We start from the raw sequence: 18,866 nt of genomic DNA, 5'->3' as shown, positions 1-18,866 counted from the left end.
AGCCTCTCAGGAGACAGCTTTATCAGGCTTCTGTCAGCAAGCACTTCTTGGCATCTGCAATTGTGTCTGGGTTTTGAGTCAATGATTTTTAACTTGTAGGTCCTGACCCCTTTGGGGACGCATATCAGATTTTCTGCATATCAGATATTTACATTACAATTCATGACAGCAGCAAAATTACAGTTATGCAGTAGCAATGAAATAATTTTATGCTTAGGGGTCACCCCAATGGGAGAAATTGTATTAAAGTGTCACAGCATTAGGAAGGTTGAGAACCACTGTACTTGAACAATTTGAAAATTACGTTAGAGATAATATATTGAGGTAACCTTGGGTTTACTTCAATATTAACATCTAGACAGTGAGATTTATATCAAAATATCTTCTCTAAAGAATCATCACCTTCCCTCACTATGAACATCACTATTACGCTATCAGAACAGGAAAGGTTTTAACCATGGGCCCAAAGTAAACATGGAGAGACACCAGGTAGCTCCATGCACTTGTTGTATATTGAATGTTGCTAAATTCTAAATTCTAGAAAACTTCTTTCTGTTAGAACCAATTGCATTTGTTAGAACATTTGCATTTCCCTCAGAGAGATGATCCACTACTTTCATTAGCTCTCAAAGCAGCCCTGTACGTCTTAAATATTAAGACCTGTTATTACAATGTTGAGATGAAAACAGAAATATCTGGTCTGGTGCTTCCAAAATATTTAGCTCTGGTCCAATGTTTTGTATCTGAGAGCCATTTGATGGACTTGTGTTTAATGCAGATTCCTCACCTCTACAAAGGCTAAGTTAGTAGGTGTTGGAAGTGAGATCCTGGGTCCTGTGTTCTAACAACTCTAGAGAAGAGCCCTGTGCATGGGCCAGAAATCATACTTTGAATGCTTAGCAGATTTAAACCCTCTGAAGTGTGATATTCAAAGGATGGTAGAAATTGCATTCCTTCCAAATCAGAGTTTCTCTGATCTACCTACGCCCTGCTTTAGATATTGAACATCCATGTAAAATTTTATCTATACAAAAGAAAAAAGAAATGAACATCACTAACATCATTCAACACCTTCAGGGTATAGAGAAGAAACAACCCACATTGTAAAGTGTCTAGAAAGCCAGAAGGTCACAAGAATGAATGAAAATCTTCAGTTGGTTGGGGTGGGAGATGGGGAGCACCAGAGACCTGTGATAGGGGAGGCTACCTTGAATCGGTGGGGGTTACCTTAGCATGAATCAGTGGGGTTACTTTAGCTGAGACTCACAGCTTTGAGGATATGGAACCTGAAAAAGTTACTGCCTGTAGCCAGGTAGGAATTCTGGTGAAGTAATAGGTACACCAACCCACTCACAAAACTTTCGACCTCAAATTTAACCTATCTACAATAAATGCAAGGACAGGGGATGGATCAGAGACTGAGGAATAGCAAAGCAATAACCAGCCAAACTAGAGACCGATTCCATGGACAAGTACCAATCCCTGACGCTATTAATGATACTTTGTTATGTTTGCTGACAGGAGCTTAGCATGGCTGTCTGCTGAGAGGCTCCACCCAGGAGCTGACTCAGAGGGATGGAGACCCACAGCCAAATATTGGATGGAGCTTGATGATACTTATAAAAGAGTTGGAGGAAGGATTGAGGTCCCCAAAGAGGGTAAGAGAGGTCTTCCATAGGAAGACCAACAGACTCAACTAACATGGGCCCTTGGGGCTCTCAGAGGCCGGACCACCAATGAAATAGCATGCACAGACTAGACCTAGGCCTCCCCACACATAAGAAATAGATGTGCAGCTAAGTTTTCATGTGGGTCTTAAACAACTGGAGCAGGAGCTATCCTAAAAGTGGTTGCCTGTCTCTGTCATGTGTTCCTTTAGCTGGGCTGCCTTGTCTGACCTCAGTGGTAAAGGATGTACCTAACCCTGCAGAGACTTGACATGCCAGGGTGGGTTTCTGTCCTCTCAGAGGAGAAGGGGAGTGGAGGGCCTGATAGGAGGGATTGTTGGAGCAATAAGGGCAGACAGTGAAGGAGATATAAAGTGAATAAATTTAAAACAAAACAGGAGTGGGGGAGGGAAGAAAAAACAAAGTCATACTCTTATGAGTACCTTAATGAGTAGAACAAACCCTAGCCCCTTGTTTAGTTATAAGTCTGTGCATGTTAAGGCAGGCTTTCACATGTTTGGAAGGAAAATCCGGCATATTTATGATTTCTTATTTAGTCACATAAAGAAGTCCTCTTACCAACGTGAAACAACTCTGAAAGCATGTGAAAAGCAACAAAGGCCACAGGGGGTTATAGGACTGAGAAAGCTTTGCCAGCCTCTCTCTGATGCCAACCTTGCCACCCAAGAGATGTTGCCTCCAAGATGGTCCAAAAAATATAACCTAGACCACCATGTGAAGTCTTTTGTTCATGTATAAATAGACATTTATTTCTCGGTTTGATAATTAATGGCTTCAAGGTGCTTCTTCAGGCGTGACTTTGGGATTTCCACCATGGTATAGAATTTCAGTGTAGTTAGTGGAGGGAGATAACTGAGCCTTCATGGAAGTGTGGCACTGTATTCATTCAGGAAGATGAGTGTCAAATCTTCAAAGTAAATCTGGGCAGTGATAACAATTAACCAGGCAAACAGGAGGCATGAAACTAATCAGAGGATGTTTTCCAACCTCCCTCCAGGTTTCTGAAGTTGCTGAATTAAGAAAGAAGTTCTTTTCTTTGTTTTCATTTTCACTCTTGGCTCCTGGCCAGTTTTGCAAACTAGGAATTTCAAGTGTGACTTACAGAATGATCAAACTTTTTGTTTGTTTGCTTTGCTTTGTTTTAGACTTTAGAGACTGTTAACAATATAAGGAAGTGATATTTAACCAAGATATAATCAAACTCTCAAACTAAACAGCATTGTCTTTTTCATAATTTCATCCAATGTCTGCAAGTATTCAGAATTCTGACCTGAGGTCCTATAGAAATCTGAATGTTCCTAACCCATCAAAGGAACAGTCCAGACAATTGGTACCTGCTTAATGAAGAATGACTCTTTCTGTATGTGGTGTTCTGGTACTCTTAGCATGAACACATCCAGCCACTATTGGCATGTTGTGCCTTATTCCAAAGCCTAAAAGGATAGGCCTAATGGTGTGTTGTTGATATTAGTAAAATAAGAAGGTGGTTGGGAAAAGAAAAAGCTCTAACAACAACAGCGTATGAGACACAAAAGGATTTCTTCTTAATGGAAGAAAGCCCCAGGGTTTGAGACCTTGAAGGAGCTACCAGAGGTGAGCGCTTTCAACCATAGGAGTGACTCCTTTATGGCAGAGTCCATGGAAGGTGAGACTAGGTATTCACTATCTGATGGTTTGGTCTTTTCCAGAATGACTCTTTCAGACGTTCTCTGAATCCCAGAGGGTGTTGATTGAGCTGTCTTGTTTTCTGCTTTCTGATTAGTTTTCTCTGGGCTTCTAGGCAGAGTCAAGCAGAAAGGAACCTGATGTTGTCTGGGTATTATCCTATCTGCTTGTATTCTGGGATAAGTGTTTCCATTAAGTAAAGGCCTTAACTCTTTATTTGCTGTCGTCACCCAGAATTTTCTGTTTCTTTGTGTTTCCTCCTTGCCTCTTTGGGCCTGAAGTGTTAGGAATCACTTGATCTGGGGGTACTGTACTATCTTGTGGTTTTTCTATGTACTTCCCATGACTCTGGCAAGAATTATTTTATTAAATGTACCTCAATTTTCTCAATTTGAGAGTGCCATCTGGGACCCTGCTGATACAAGTGTGCAATAGTGGACTTTGAAATGGATGCTGTACCACTCAGAGTTTGGTTAGGAACTAAGAACATATGATGTGGAGGAGCCCTGGGTCCAGACAAAAGAAGCATGTTTCTGGGGAAGAGGGAGGCACTAGAAGTGACTTTTCTGGGACTGGGAAAATTTTCTACCTATGCCTGTTTTAATACTGCCTAGCTCTGTTTTGTTTTTGTTTTTGTTTTGTTTTTTTACATAAGTAGTTTTGCTCAAATATGGACACTCTAGATATAGATACCAGGTCTTATAGACAATACCATTTTTAGAACTTGTTTAGATAGTTTTGAAATTAATTAGCTATTTTATGTGTATGAGTGCTTTGTCTGCATGAATGTCTTTGCACTGTGTGTGTACTTGGTATCCGCAGAAGCCAGAAAGGGAGATGGACTTCCTGGAACTAGAGTGACAGAGGACTGTGAGCTCTGTGTGATGTGGGTACTGGCAATTGAATGCAGGTCCTCTGGAAGACCAGTTTGTTCTTTTAACTACCAAGAGTCTCTCTAGCCCCATTTTAAATGATTTTTTAACTTGCCTGCTGTTGGTTCTTACTTTTATAGGTTTCTCCTTCTTCTGCCAATTACAATGTATTTTTTATTCTTACCTTATTGTTTTGTTGAGGACAATTTGAACCAATGTTCTTAGATTGACCTTCGTTCCTCCTAAAGATGCAATAACAGCTATTAATAGTTAACATTTAATGTGCTGTTGCTATGGTTATGAATTTTGATAAATGTTTTAAGTTCACTATTTAATATATTTTACACTTCGACATTCTAATGTAAGTTTCTTTAATTCTTTAATTCTTGTTGACAAATGAATTAAACAATTCTAACGAATTGGTTTTTGGTTCCTGTAAAAAAAATATTATGACCCAACACAAGTTAAAGAAGAAGGAGATCATTTTGGCTTATTGTTCCAGGGGCATAGATCCATCTGAAGGTGCAGGTATAACATGTGTTGGGAACATAAAACTGGCTGGTCACATTTCCATTTATACACATGGGGAAAGGAAGGAAGAGAGGATAGAGCGAGAAGAAAAGGGGGAATAAAGTAAGACTAAAAAACCGTGATGCTCCCCTCAAAGTGACATGATTTCATAGCCTCCTCAAATAGCATCACTAATGAGGGACCAAGTATTCAACTGCATGAACCTATGGTGGACATTTCTCATTAAAATTACCTTAGAAGGAATTGTTATTATTATCCACATAAAGACTCCAAGACTTAAAAGCTCACATGTCTGAGAAGGGACAGAGCTTGTATCTGATCTTGGGCTATTCCCTGTTGATTAGCTCTATATTGCTCTTGGTCTCTCCACAGTGTTGTTCTAGGAAAAAGTCTACAACCTATACATCTGAGGGCTGAGTTTCTGTCTTCTGACTTCAGTGTATTCACAATGTACTGAGTGTCATCATAATGTGGCAAATAGAAGGAACAATGGGTTATAAGCATTTATGGACTTCCTTGCTTTGATCTAGACAGAAAAAAATGGTTTAGGACGAAGTTATTTATTTATTTTATCCTATCTATTCACTATTGAACCACTCTTTCATTCAACATATTTTGTTTTGATTGCTCTATTTAGACTTAGAAATTTGAGGTACAGAAAAGGATATAGGAATACAATGGTGTGATTTGATTCCTATAGATGTACAGACATTCTTTTATCCTAACTGTTAATACAGTCATATGTAAACTGAAAATAGTTATTCATGTGAAGTGTAAGGATGATATAGTTATTCATTTATTTATTTTGAAACAGGTCCTTACTATGTAGTAGTTCTCACTATCTAGCCTTGGCTGACCTAGAATTTGTTATGAATTCCAGGCTGGTTTTTAATTCATGGAGACCTGTCTGTCTCTGCATCCCGTGTTCTGTGATTAAAGGCATGTGCCACCATGCTGGGCTCCAATATAGTCATTTAAAACATTGTTTGAAATTGCAGTGTGAGAGCCTGTATTTTTCAGAGAAACAAAATCAGTAGAATAGATATAAGGAAAATAGATGAATAGATAAATACAAAGACATCTAGCTACACAGCATCCTTTATTAATATGGAAGTATGAAATTATCAAGTTCTCAGGCTGGGTTGGAAGGCTGGAAATCTAAAGAAGAGCTAACATAAATTTTATTTTAGAAGGGTATATACTGTATTTTTTTTGTGGAGAAAGCCTTAATTTTGGGGGTACTTAGGTCTTTCACTAAGTAGATATTACTAAAAACATGATATATGACTCAAACTCCACCAATTTTGACAAATCTCATCTAAAACACCCTCATTAAAGCATCTCAGAATGATGCACCTGTCCATCATAAATCTGGGTATTATAATACAAATAGGTCAATACTTAAAACCACCCGGAGGTAGAAGGAAGTTTAGAAACTAACAGAACCAATAGATAGAGGGACAGGAAAGCTAGATGGGTCCTCATTTCTTTTCATAAAGGAAGAGTGCAGAGCTAGCTGAAGGTACTCTGTTTTACCATGGTAGCTATGAGATAATAACATTGGATAGACAATACTAGGATAGTTTGCATTTTAGTTTTTGCTTACTTGTGTCCCTGTTCTTACTTTCTTCCTTACATTGCCTACTATTGGCAATGATAAATAGTTACTATCATTGTTGATAAATGATTAGAATTTTGCCTGGTAAAGAATAGTTTGTTATAGAAAAAATTTTCTAGACTGTGTCTATATCAAGGATCATATATATATAATGTATCCATTCATCTATTTATGTTTTATTTTCTTTATTTATATTTCAAATGTTATTCCCTATCCTCGTTTCCCCTCCAAAAACCCCCTACTCTCTCTCTCCTCCCCCTGCTCACCAACCTACCTACACCCACTTCCTGGCCCTGACATTCCCCTACACTGGGGCATTGAGCCTTCACAGGCCTTTTCTCCCATTGATGTACTACAAGGCGATCCTCTGCTACATATGTGGCTGGAGCCATGGGTTCCTCCATGGGTACTCTTTGTTTGGTGGTTTAGTCTCTGGGAGCTCTGGGACTAGTGGTTGGTTCATATTGTTGTTCCTTCTATGGGGCTGCAAACCTCTTTAGCATCTTGGGTCCTTTCTCTAGCTTCTCCATTGGGGAACCCATGTTCAGTTCAATGGCTGGCTGAGAGCATCCACCTCTGTATTTGTCAGGCACTGGCAGAGCCTCTCAGCAGAGAGCTATACCAGGCTCCTGTCAGTGAGCACTTCTTGGCATCTTCAATAGTACCTGTGTTTGGTGTCTGTATATGGGATGGATCCCCATGTGAGGCAATCTGTGGATGGCTTTTCCTTCAGTCTCTGTTCCACACTTTGTCTCTGTATCTCCTCCCATGGGTATTTTGTTCCCCCTTCTAAGAAGGACTGAAGTATTCACACTTTGGTCTTCCTTCTTCTTGAGCTTCATGTGGTCTGTGAATTATATTTTGGGTATTCAGAGCTTCTGGGCTAATATCCACTTCTCAGTGAGTGCATACAATGTGTGCTCTTTTGTGATTGGGTTACCTCACTCAGGATAATATTTTCTAGTTCCATCCATTTGCCTAAGAATTTTATGAATTCATTAATAGCTGAGTAGTACTCTATTGTTTAAATGTACCACATTTTCTGTATCCATTCCTCTGTTGAGGGACATCTGGTTTCTTTCCAGCTTCTGGCTAGTCTAAATAAGGCTTCTATGAACATCATGGAGCATCTTCTGGGTATATGCCCAGGAGTGGTATAGCTGGGTCCTCAGGTAGTACTATGTCCAAATTTCTGAGGAACCACCAAACTGATTTCCAGAGTAGTTGTACCAGCTTGCAATCCCACCAGCAATGATGTTCTTCTTTCCCTACATCTTCACCAGAATCTGCTGTCACCTGACACATAGCTATGGTTACTTGATCTTTGACAAAGGAGCTAAAATCATCCTGTTGAAAAGAGCATTTTCAACAAATGGTGCTGGTTCAACTGGTGGTTAGCATGTAGAAGAATGCAAATTGATTCTTATCTCCTTGTACAAAGTTCAAGTCCAAGTGGATCAAGGAACGCCACATAAAACCAGATATACTGAAACTTGTAGAAAAGAAAGTGGGGAAGAACTTTGAACACATGGGCACAGGGGAAAATTTCCTGAACACAACACCAATTGCTTATGCTCTGAGATCAAGAATTGATCAATCGGACCTCATAAAATTGCAAAGCATCTGTAAGGCAAAGGACACTGTCAATAGGATAAAATGGTAACCAACAGATTGGGAAAAGATCTTTGCCAATCCTGTACCCAATAGTGGGCTAATATCCAATATATGCAAAGAACTCAAGAATTTAGAAGCTGGAGAACCAAATAACCCTATTATAAAATAGGGTACAGAGTTAAACAAAGAATTCTCAGCTGAGGAATACCGAATGGCTGAGAAGCACCTAAAGCAATGTTCAACATCCTTAGTCATCAGGGAAATCCAGATCAAAACAACCCTGAGACTCCACCTCACACCAGTCAAAATGGCTAAGACCATCCATTTGTTTATTCTCTAATTTTAAATTCCTTTCAAAAACTGTAAAACACCTAGATTTTTTTCTAGGTTCTGATAATGTAGCATGAACATAAAGAATATGTTTTTGGCATTTTTGAGTATATTACTTTGGAGGAAAGATACAGAGTAAAAAATTTACTTCTTTAAGCAACTACTAGATTATAATTTCAATAAATGGCATGAGAACATATACAGAGCAATGAGAGAATATAGAATGTTACCATAGCAACCACAGATAGAAAATCAACACATACTTTGTTATATTGTCTTTGAACTTACCTAGTTTGTATTTTCTAGCAATTGTACATAGAGGTATAATTGAGTTCTGATCAGTAAAATATTAGTAGAAATCATGTTTACTAGTTTCCAATCTACGCCACTAAACTCCCATTTTTTTCTATTCTTTGTCTATAGGGCTTAAAACACATAAACATGGTGATCCTTGAAGCTATGTCTTGAAAATGGCAGTCACGTATTGGGAAAAGCTTGATCTTTGATGGCTCACAAGGAAGTCTAGTAACCATCATTTAACTTTTACATATGAACAAACAGATTTATTTTGGATTTAGTCACAGAAATGGTATTATCTTTTATCTTGAAACTACAACTACAAAAACCTGTTCTGGAAACCAATGATTAAGTTTTGATTCCAAATAAAGTTGAAATATAATGCCATCCATAGCAAGGTCGGCGACCTTGACACCGGTCATTGGTCCAGAGGTATAAAATTCCTGGGGGTTGGGAAAACATTGATTCATGCTGTGAGTTGGACCAAGTATTTGATAAAGTCATTTATTGCCTGTGATAACTTTATGGCAAAGATAATCTGTTGAATCCACTCTTAATTTGTAATTGGAAATGGCTCTTTACCTCAATTCAAGGAGATATTTCCTTTGTTATGATTAGGATTAGAAGTGGTATTACAGGCATATTATGGGTACAGTCCTGTTGATAAACATTTTATAAAAAGGTACTACAGGTCCTGAAAATGTTGGCAATCCAAGAAACTCTCTCCAATGGATGCATTTAGAAGGACTAAGAATGATCACATAAATCAGCTTTCGCTTCTGTCTCTTAACAAAATGTTACTAGAAGTTCAATCCAGAAGTAAATACACAACTGCTAGGTAATAAGGTAGTATTGATGATTTTGTCTCTTCTTAAAAGCCGTGCTTCAGGACCTCAGGCCATAAGTGATAAATCTAAACAGGCTTTTAATGACAGTGACTCAGAGTTTTGTCAAAAAAAAATTAGGATAAAACTTTTGTGGCTTTTCCTCCAAGTTCTAGGGTTTAAGATGGCCTCAAGAACCTTTCAATTCATTCAGAAGACTTTATTTACCCCAGGAGCTACAAAACAAAGACCTAATTCAGTATTGAGAATTTTACTTAGACTACAGTTTTGAACCTATTAACTGGATCAAAGAAAGGATTAGAAATTATATGAGAAACTTAGCAAGTCAAAAACTAAATATCTGACAGAAAGCTACAGTCAACAAAACTTGGTTATTAGAAATAGTCAGTATTATTTAATAATTAATTTTCAAGAATGTATTCGTCTGGAGATAGCATGTAAACTTAATCCTCAAAAACAAAGAAGTTAAAAGAGTAGAACACTGTTTAGTCTTTGTTTCTGGAAACTGAATGGTATCCTATGTTCTATAAAACCATGCCAAATTAAAGAAAGCATGACAAAGTATGGAGATGAAAATGTAAGTATAAGATCATGAGGCTTACAAAGATCATCAAGAATGTGGATAACTTGGGCTTAGACATTTCATATTTATACTCAGATTTGTTGGTGTGCAATTGCTTATAGCATTTTCCTTGTACTTACTTTCACTTGTATTTTAACAGATTCAACATAGAGTCCCATTGCTTCTTGGCTACCATAGCTTCTGATAAGGAGTCAGCTGTTAGCTTTATTTAGAGCCCATGGTACATGATGAATCACCTTTATCTTGCTGTTTTCTATACTCTGGACACTTCAGGAAGAGACAGGTCCTTCTGGCATCTTGATCTTGAATGTCTAGGCTCGAGAGCTGTGATAAAATAAATTTATTTCATTTAAGGTTATTTACAACAGACATTTCTTGTATTTGTAACAACAGTACAAGAACATCTAAGCTCTGACGCCGATTTCACATCTTGTCTGAGTTAAAATTTTTCTTCTCTGAAAGATATTCTAACTTCCATCATAAAAACTAATTGTAAATTTAAGAGGAACAATGAGAAATAAAACTCTCATTCTTATTTAAGTTATGTTTTTATTTTAGGACATCTCTATGTTTATACCTAGTTTAAGCAGATATAGATTTTTGTTATAAAATGCAATCATATTCTCATTCTTTAAAAGGCAACATGTATTATCTGAGAAGAGATATTTTCATCAGGTTAGATGATCTTTAATTTAGCTTTGCCAACAATCACTCACTTAAAATGTGACTAATAGCTCATGCAAGAAGTGAAATACATCTTATTTCCATTACTAGTTTAGCAGAAAAATTTGGTTTGTAAGTCTTGTTTTGATATTGTGAGTCATTATTGTTTGGTTTGTAGCTTTTATAAGAGGCACTGGAACACATAGGATATCTATGCATCTTGGAAAAGCTAATCAGATTTTTTTGAGATTCTTAACTATTTTGTAATATTGCACTCTTTTTCATTTTCTTTTCACTTTCTCAGATGTTCACTAATTCCTAATTCCACAAATACATAAGCATTGAGAATCCCCTACATTCCAGTACTGTACTAGATGTAGGCTTAAAGAACAGTAAAACTAAACAGTCTTTTGCAATATAAATATTAGGAGGAAGAGATGTTTTTCAAGTAAGAAAAATCGTTGCAAAGTTATAATTTTGCTACTGTCTAGAAGAAGAGAAGCATGATGCTTTGAAAGCATAGTGTGTTGGGATTTGACCTAATCAAGGAGGTTTCTTTCCCAAGGAAGTGATAATTGAACTGAGATCTGACAAAGGAGATGGTACTAACTAGGTCCCTGGAGAATTTTTTTTCATTAATTTAAAAAAATTGAAATTAAAATATAATTACATCATTTCTGCACTTCCATATCTTCCCTCCAAGCTCTCACATGTATCCCCTTGTTCTCTCTCAAATTCTTGACCTCTTTTCTTTAAATGTGTGTATGTCCCTAAATTTATAAATACAACCTTCTTATTCTCAATAATGGTATTCATGTGAATATAATCACAGGGCTGACAACTTGGTATTGGATTACCAACTATAGGCTCTTCACTGGGGATACTATCAAGTTTTGCTCTTAGCATGCCTTAGTTGCTTATAATTCTATGTCTGTGTTTAGGGCCCCATGAGGTGTCCCTTTCTATGTTAATGTATATATTGCTACTATCCTTGGGTATTTTAGAAAAAGAAATAGTATCAGATATGGTTCATTTTTAGTATCATTATTATTACTTAATAAATAATGAACTATTGATTTATCCTATGAAGACATTATGTGCCTACTTCTAATTCCAGGGGTAACAGTAACTCTTAATAATTTCTTCTCTGTAAAAGTATTGCAGTTTTGACACTGATGTGCTCACAGAAGTTTTGACTCATAAAGTAATTAATAGCCAATCATTAAATTCCTGAGGATTATTAGTAAAAACAAACAAATAACAACTGCATATTTCTATAAAAGGTGGTATAGAGTCTAACAGGTATCATACAGCATCAAACCAGAAGATTGTCTAACACCAGGAAATTATGTAATGACTGTTCAAATAATATAAATATTCTTCTCTCTCAGGGAGGACTTAAAAAACTATTCTCCTATTCCTGTTTTTTTTCATGAAACATTTCAGCTTCTCCATCTGAATTGAGACCAAGTCAACATGATTGGTTAAGCTCTTCTTATTGGGTACAAACTGAACCCAGATGTGAACTGAGTAAGGTAGTCAGATTTGCTTCTGATTTTGGCAATGCCAGCAGTCAGTTTATTTATTTCATCAAAACTCTATATTATCTGACAATTTGGGACCATCCAGAAAACGTTAAACTTCTGACTATTCATCCATTATACTCTAGTAATTACTTTGTTCCCAATCTCCAAGATTAAAAAAAAAACATAAATTATTTCATTTTTATTTATTTTGTTAAGTGTTTGTGATATGTACATTTGTACTATAGCTATCTAATGAGCTGGATTTCAGGACATCTTTAAAGTGATATAGCAAAGTATTGTTTAAAATAAGATTATCTTGAGACTTAATTGGTTAGTGATTGTGAAAAAGAAATAGTTTTGTTTTTGTGTTTTACAATAATAATATAACTGGAGAGATGCAGTAGTCTTGCCTCTGAACTACTGTCTAAAATTTGTAGAGTCTAACTGGTTCATAGTTTGAAATGTTTGGAAAAGATAAAAACATACGTGCACGTATACTTGTATTGAGGAGAATTTTAAGGTCAATAAACAGCACTTAGTTGAAACCACTAATGAGCTCCACAATGTGTCTCAAAAATCTAAAGTTTATTTTGCTTTTGTGAGACATTGGTCTAACTTGTGGCTCATGCTGTCAACACACTAGACCACATTCCTTGGCGGTCTCTGGTTTTCCTAACACTTGAACAGTGTAAGGTTCCAGGAGGAGTGCAGAAGCCCTGTCATTTAAAGCATGTGGTTCTCAGCTTTGCAACAGGAAAAGAATTTGAGAGGTTTTGTCTTAAATCACCAAGATGTAACTCTATTAAAACCAATTTCTTGTTATTCTTTCATATCCTCCACAATGCTACATTAAAAAAAATATAGTCTCTAGCAGAGTTGTCTCTGATGAAAATGTTGAATAAAGGATTTCACTACCACCCCTACTCCCCCTCCCAATTTACCCTTCAATGAGTTTGTGAATATGCTTGAGATTTTTTTTTCTCATCAGTATAGTGGGGAGGCTGAGGAGGGATTGAAAGGGAAGAATTAAAATTAAGTAAAGAAAAGTTGTTTTAAATGTTCCTTCTGGCATTCATTGAAGACTTGAGCAGTTCTGGGATTTCTCTCATTCTGTCTCTAGGTTCTCCCTCAAGAGTTCCATAATCCTTAGCTCTATACTTGGAACAATAGGAGTGCCCTCTGGTGGACAAAATATCATTTTTATGTTTGGTGCATATGGACTGAATGCCGTAAGTATGGAAAAAATACGTCTTATGTTTCAAACAGCCTTCATTGAACTAATTAAATATGTAGAAAATAAGTCCCCCATGTTGATGCTAAAGTGGTGACAAGCAGAAAAGAGACCATAAAGTAAGAGGATAAAAGCAAACCGTGGTGGCACTTGGGTTCCATTTGACACCACCATATTGCCTTGTAGAACTGTACATTATTTGGAACCTAAACTAGAAATTCAAACATCTAAGGGGAAAGCCAACAAGTCTTCTTATTGGCACAGGTTGGACATGCCATCATAAGGAACCATGCATTAATGAAATTACTTGAGCATAAGGAAAGACTCTGAAAGGAAAGTGAGTGCTGGTATTATTGACTAAAGTACTTTTTAGTTGGGGTAGAGAGGACTCACAAAGACTTTTTTCCCTTGTGCTGGAAAAACGCTAATGGTGGCCATCTGCAGGTGTTAGAACTAACATAGCACATCTTTTTATTGTTTTCTAAAAGATCTCTACCTTATTTTTTTGGAGAATGACACATTAGAGTCTGAAGACAGACTAATTTGGCTCATATTTTGAACTACCTTCAAATTTTGATTGGCTAGATGGATTGCAACAGTAAAAATGAATGAAGCCCTGCAGTTTTGGATAGGAGAATGATGAATGTTTAAGAACTTGTCCTATCTGGTACTGTTTTTGATGTGCTTGCCAATGTCCATGATGTAATTTCCTCACGATGAAGTTCATGCTACCTCCTGACTTCTCTGAGGATACAGTTAAAATAAGCATACAACCACTCCTGATAAGCCAATCACTACATGAGATTATTAACCCATATAAAGAAATTACATTTTCCATGTAATTTTAACAATTGAGACCATAAATATATATTATTTTGTAACAGAAAGGGAAAACAAAAATAAAAGTCATTCGAAAGGCTTACTGCAGTAGGAGAAATTATGTTTTAAGAATAAACTTGCTATGTCACATATGTAACATAGTGCTTAACATCCCCTGTAGTATTTGTCCTTTCTCTGTTTCTAGAACCTTGTTAAACGCTGTTGTTAGAATAGATCTGCATAGTAAGGGTGAATAGAATGACAAAGGAAAATTAGCAGTTCCAAGGAGACTTCAACAACTCACCAACTCTTCTGAATGAAAGCTTGTCTATTGAATCATGAATTCCTTGTCTTCTGTAGATCTTAAGTAAAAAAATGCTCACATTGAATTGGCAAGTTTTACCTGCATTTATATTTCTCAGTCAACTATGATGCTTACTCTGCTCTCCATAAAGATGATTTTCTGAAACTCCCTCTTTAAGGAATTTCAGATTTGACAAAGCAATTAATTCATACTTGTATAATCCTAGGTCTTCACTTCCAGATTCAAAAGTGATTCTACGCACCCCTGCCCAATCCCAGCTCCTGGGACTGCAAAAGGAAGAATAGGGTCTGATTGCATTTTCTACCTAATCTTTTCCATGGTCTTCTTTTGTTCTTTCAGCCACTGGTAATAAAGCCCTCAGCAACTCCCATTTCTGCCAATGATCCTTACATCCTTGTGCTTAAGGAACTGAACTGCCTTGCTTGTGTCTGCAAGTGTCTGCAAGATGACTGCAACCCATGCATGAAAATCAGCAGCTTAGGACAATGGAAAGAAGAAGACATGTGCATCAAGGACAGTTTCATTGGAGTTCTTACTGTGTGAATTCAGCAATTCACTGCATTACTTTGATACTAGCTTCTCTTCTGAAGATAGCAATGCCTGCCTGTTAGAAAAGCTGAAAACACTAAACTAGACGCTACCCAGTAACTGCTTACAAAAACATGTGGAATATTAAAAACACAATTCTATTATCAGCACTAATAATTTTATACTTGAATTATTTTAATTAAAGTTAAAATTTGATCATGAGACTTTAGTCTTATATATTATTGCATAGTAAATACCTCTTTAAGAATAGTTTCTAGGTGAGAAAGCAATCAAGCTAAAAATAGCAAAAGATACAGAGAATGATTATGTGGCAATGTAGCCCAGTTGGCAGAGTGCTTGCTGAATACGACTGAAGCCAAGCTAGACATGGTGGCACAGTCCTTAATCCCACTTCTCAGGAAATGGAGGCACAGCCATCATAAATTCACAATCATCCTTAACCACAGAATAAACTATATAATGAGTTTTAAGTCAGGCTTACAGCACATGAGATCCTATGTGGAAAAGAAACAATGAACAGCAAACAAAACAACACAAACAGAAAATGATATACATTTCCTTAGACCTGAAAAGCAAATTGATAGCAAGTGTAATCTAATTCCTTTTATATGCCACATTTATTAACTTTCGCATCCTGGTTTCCATGGCTATTTTCTCACCTTTAGAAATAATTTTTTCACATGTTAGTTCAAGGAAGGAATGCCTCTGTGGAGGATCTGGGGCTTTTTGAAAAGTGGTATTTAATTCTTTCATCTCTCTATGAAAACTATAGAGTTATTATACCATTTGTCTGTTTATTATCTATCTACTCTTTGTACATTCATCTATATACCACCTATCACCAATTTATCATCTACCTATAAGTTTTCTATTTATCTATTACCTAATCTATAATCACTCTTGTCCTCTATGTTTCTTATCTTTCCTCCTTTTCAACTTTTCTTATATTTCTTCTTTTCCATCCTAATCAGGTAATCTCTCCACCCATTTAATAGATAAACCCTTCTCCAAGGTTCCCATATTTCAGGGAATTAAATGGCTGAATAACTGTTTAACTTAATCTAACCAGCCTGAAGCTTTATTTTAGTTTCTGTTACCCAGGTTAATGATGTTAATAATTAGTTTTGGTCATGGAGAGTTTTAAAAAGAATATCAATGAAGAAAACATCAGAGTATTTCTATTCTATATCCATATTAGAGACTCTGATTTTTATTGTCTTTGGAAAATATGACAGGATTAAATCATTTTTATGCCTTCAAAAATCTGCGACAGATTTTCTAATCATAAGATAAATTTGAGCCTCTTAAAAAAAGAGTTTACAACCTTCAGAAACCCCAAAAAGCAAAGTAACAAAACACATTCCCTAGTCCTATAACCCATAGAAAATACTCATTCACTTATTATGATGTGTATGTGTATTTACATGGGGTTTTAGCAGGCACATATGTCCGGGAAGATACATATATATTTTTTAAAAATGCCACTTACTGCTTCACAAAAGATTATTTTGACAATGTAGAGTGCACGAAAACCATCTCTTCTTTCCGTTTTTAGAGATAGCCCACTAATACACTGTGCGAAGACAGTACGGCTTATTTGCTTAATTGAGTTGTGTTGGATATTTAGAATGCTTTCATTTTCTCTTCTTTAAAACTGCTGAAATTTATATACAAGTTCATGATCATGAGCTGGTGCTTGTTTTTCCATGGATGACTTAGAGGTAGAAGTATTCATGGATACCTTGATATCCAGATATCATACTTCAGACAGAATACTCAGATCTTCCAACTTTTCTGCTGCTGAATTTGCCTTGAACCCTAAACGGTTGCTAGGCACTTCCTTTCCTACATTAGAGTCAACAGCTCCAGCAATAAAGGAACAGGTTGCTTTGAGAGTCTACTTCTTGTAGACAGGAATTACCTGGCAGAATGAAATCTCAGAGAAGAGGCTTATTCCTTTGTGATTTCCATAGTGATGATGGCAGAGAAATCTATTTCTTCATCTAATTCAGTGATGGTGTTTCACATAGAAGCAGAACTATTCACACAGATGAGAAGCATGCAGTTGAGGCAGCCCTAGAAGGTGACACCAAAACAAAGTGGGCATAAGAGCACATGTGCACTGTGTTAGAAAGAGTCATGGCAATGAGTCAAAAAACTTCAGTGAATCCAGATTAGACTTCAAGGCACAAAAGCCAACTGTACAATGTGGCAACTCAGGATCAGATCTACATAGAACTACAAATAACTATTTCTGGATTATCATCTCTTAAGAGATTGGTCACCAAAGCTAAATATATGCTAGTAGAATACATTTGCAATTAACTTTTTATGCTTAGTATAGCATAGATATATTTTCTTGGTAATTTAGATGTATGTCATTCGTTATCATGATGAATAATAAATGGTTTAGAAATAATTCATTTCATTAATGACTATAGTTTGTATGGACATATTTAAGTGTAAATATCTAAAGTACATTGACTTTTGTGTACATATATGTAAATGCATATAACTATACATACACACATACACAAAAAATGTTAATGGTGAAAACAAGGTAGAGAAAATTCACAGTAATTATAACATGAAAAATTTAATGTAAAAACTCACTTATGGTGTGGTAAGATGGCTCAGTGAGTAAGGGCGCTTGCTATCATTGGAGTATCTAAGTTCAGTACCCAGAACTCACATGGTAGAAGGAACAAACCTATTTTGCAAGTTGCTTTCTGGCCTACACACACACACACACACACACACACACACACACACACACACACACACACAAGTTTTTTCTCTCAAAAACACAGGATAGATAGGGAGGTAGATAGACAGACAGACAGACAGACAGATAGGCAGAGAGATAACATGGCAACTGGATGTGGAATTTGAAATAACAATGTATTGGGATGGGTAATAAGCAGAAATGCAAACACTGTATAAATGTCATAAAAAGGATTTGGCATCAGAAGAATTAGGCAGCCTCTGCTAGCTACCCATTCAGCTAAGGCATAGATAGTAAACCTAAGGGGTAGATATTTTTCTTTCCCTATAAGACTTGAGACTCAGACCTTGGGCAAAGGTCCTTACTAGATACAGAATACCATTTATCATTGTGAGCCACATATTCTCCCTACCACTTTTCCTACTCTTTCTTACCTACCTGCTTAAATTATATATGTTTAATTTAATTTATGAGTGATTATACATGCACATATACATATACATATGCATGCACACATATCTTCCTGAGTCACAAAACAGGCAATCTATTGTAGTTCTCTAATCCATGATGAGGATTAGAAAAATTGTTCAGAACTTTTGTTTGTCACCAAACAAAGCTTCCAGTACTAGGACTGTGTTGACCAAATTGATTATTTGGCCAAAGAGGTTCCATGGAAATTTCATCAAACTCAAGCCGTTGCCAAGACAATAGGTTGCTTTCCAAAATCTGATATCAAAGCCTTATTGCAAAAGATAGCACTCACATAACTCAATGGACATAGAGAAGCTAAACCTACACCCTTCTATTGTAGTATCTTTTGTATGCGAAGGTACTCTGCATGAAACTAAAGAGTAATGTAAACACCAACCCAGCCACAAAACCACTGGATTACAATCTATCCCACCTGAAAAATATGCTAGGCAGTAGAGGTACAAAGATTGTAGGAGTCACCAAGCAATGCTGATTTGATTTAAAGTCTACTCAA

Source organism: Mus caroli, chromosome 2, assembly GCF_900094665.2.
Source record: "Mus caroli chromosome 2, CAROLI_EIJ_v1.1, whole genome shotgun sequence".
In the NCBI taxonomy this organism is placed as follows: domain Eukaryota; kingdom Metazoa; phylum Chordata; class Mammalia; order Rodentia; family Muridae; genus Mus; species Mus caroli.
This window is presented reverse-complemented; position numbering follows the sequence as displayed.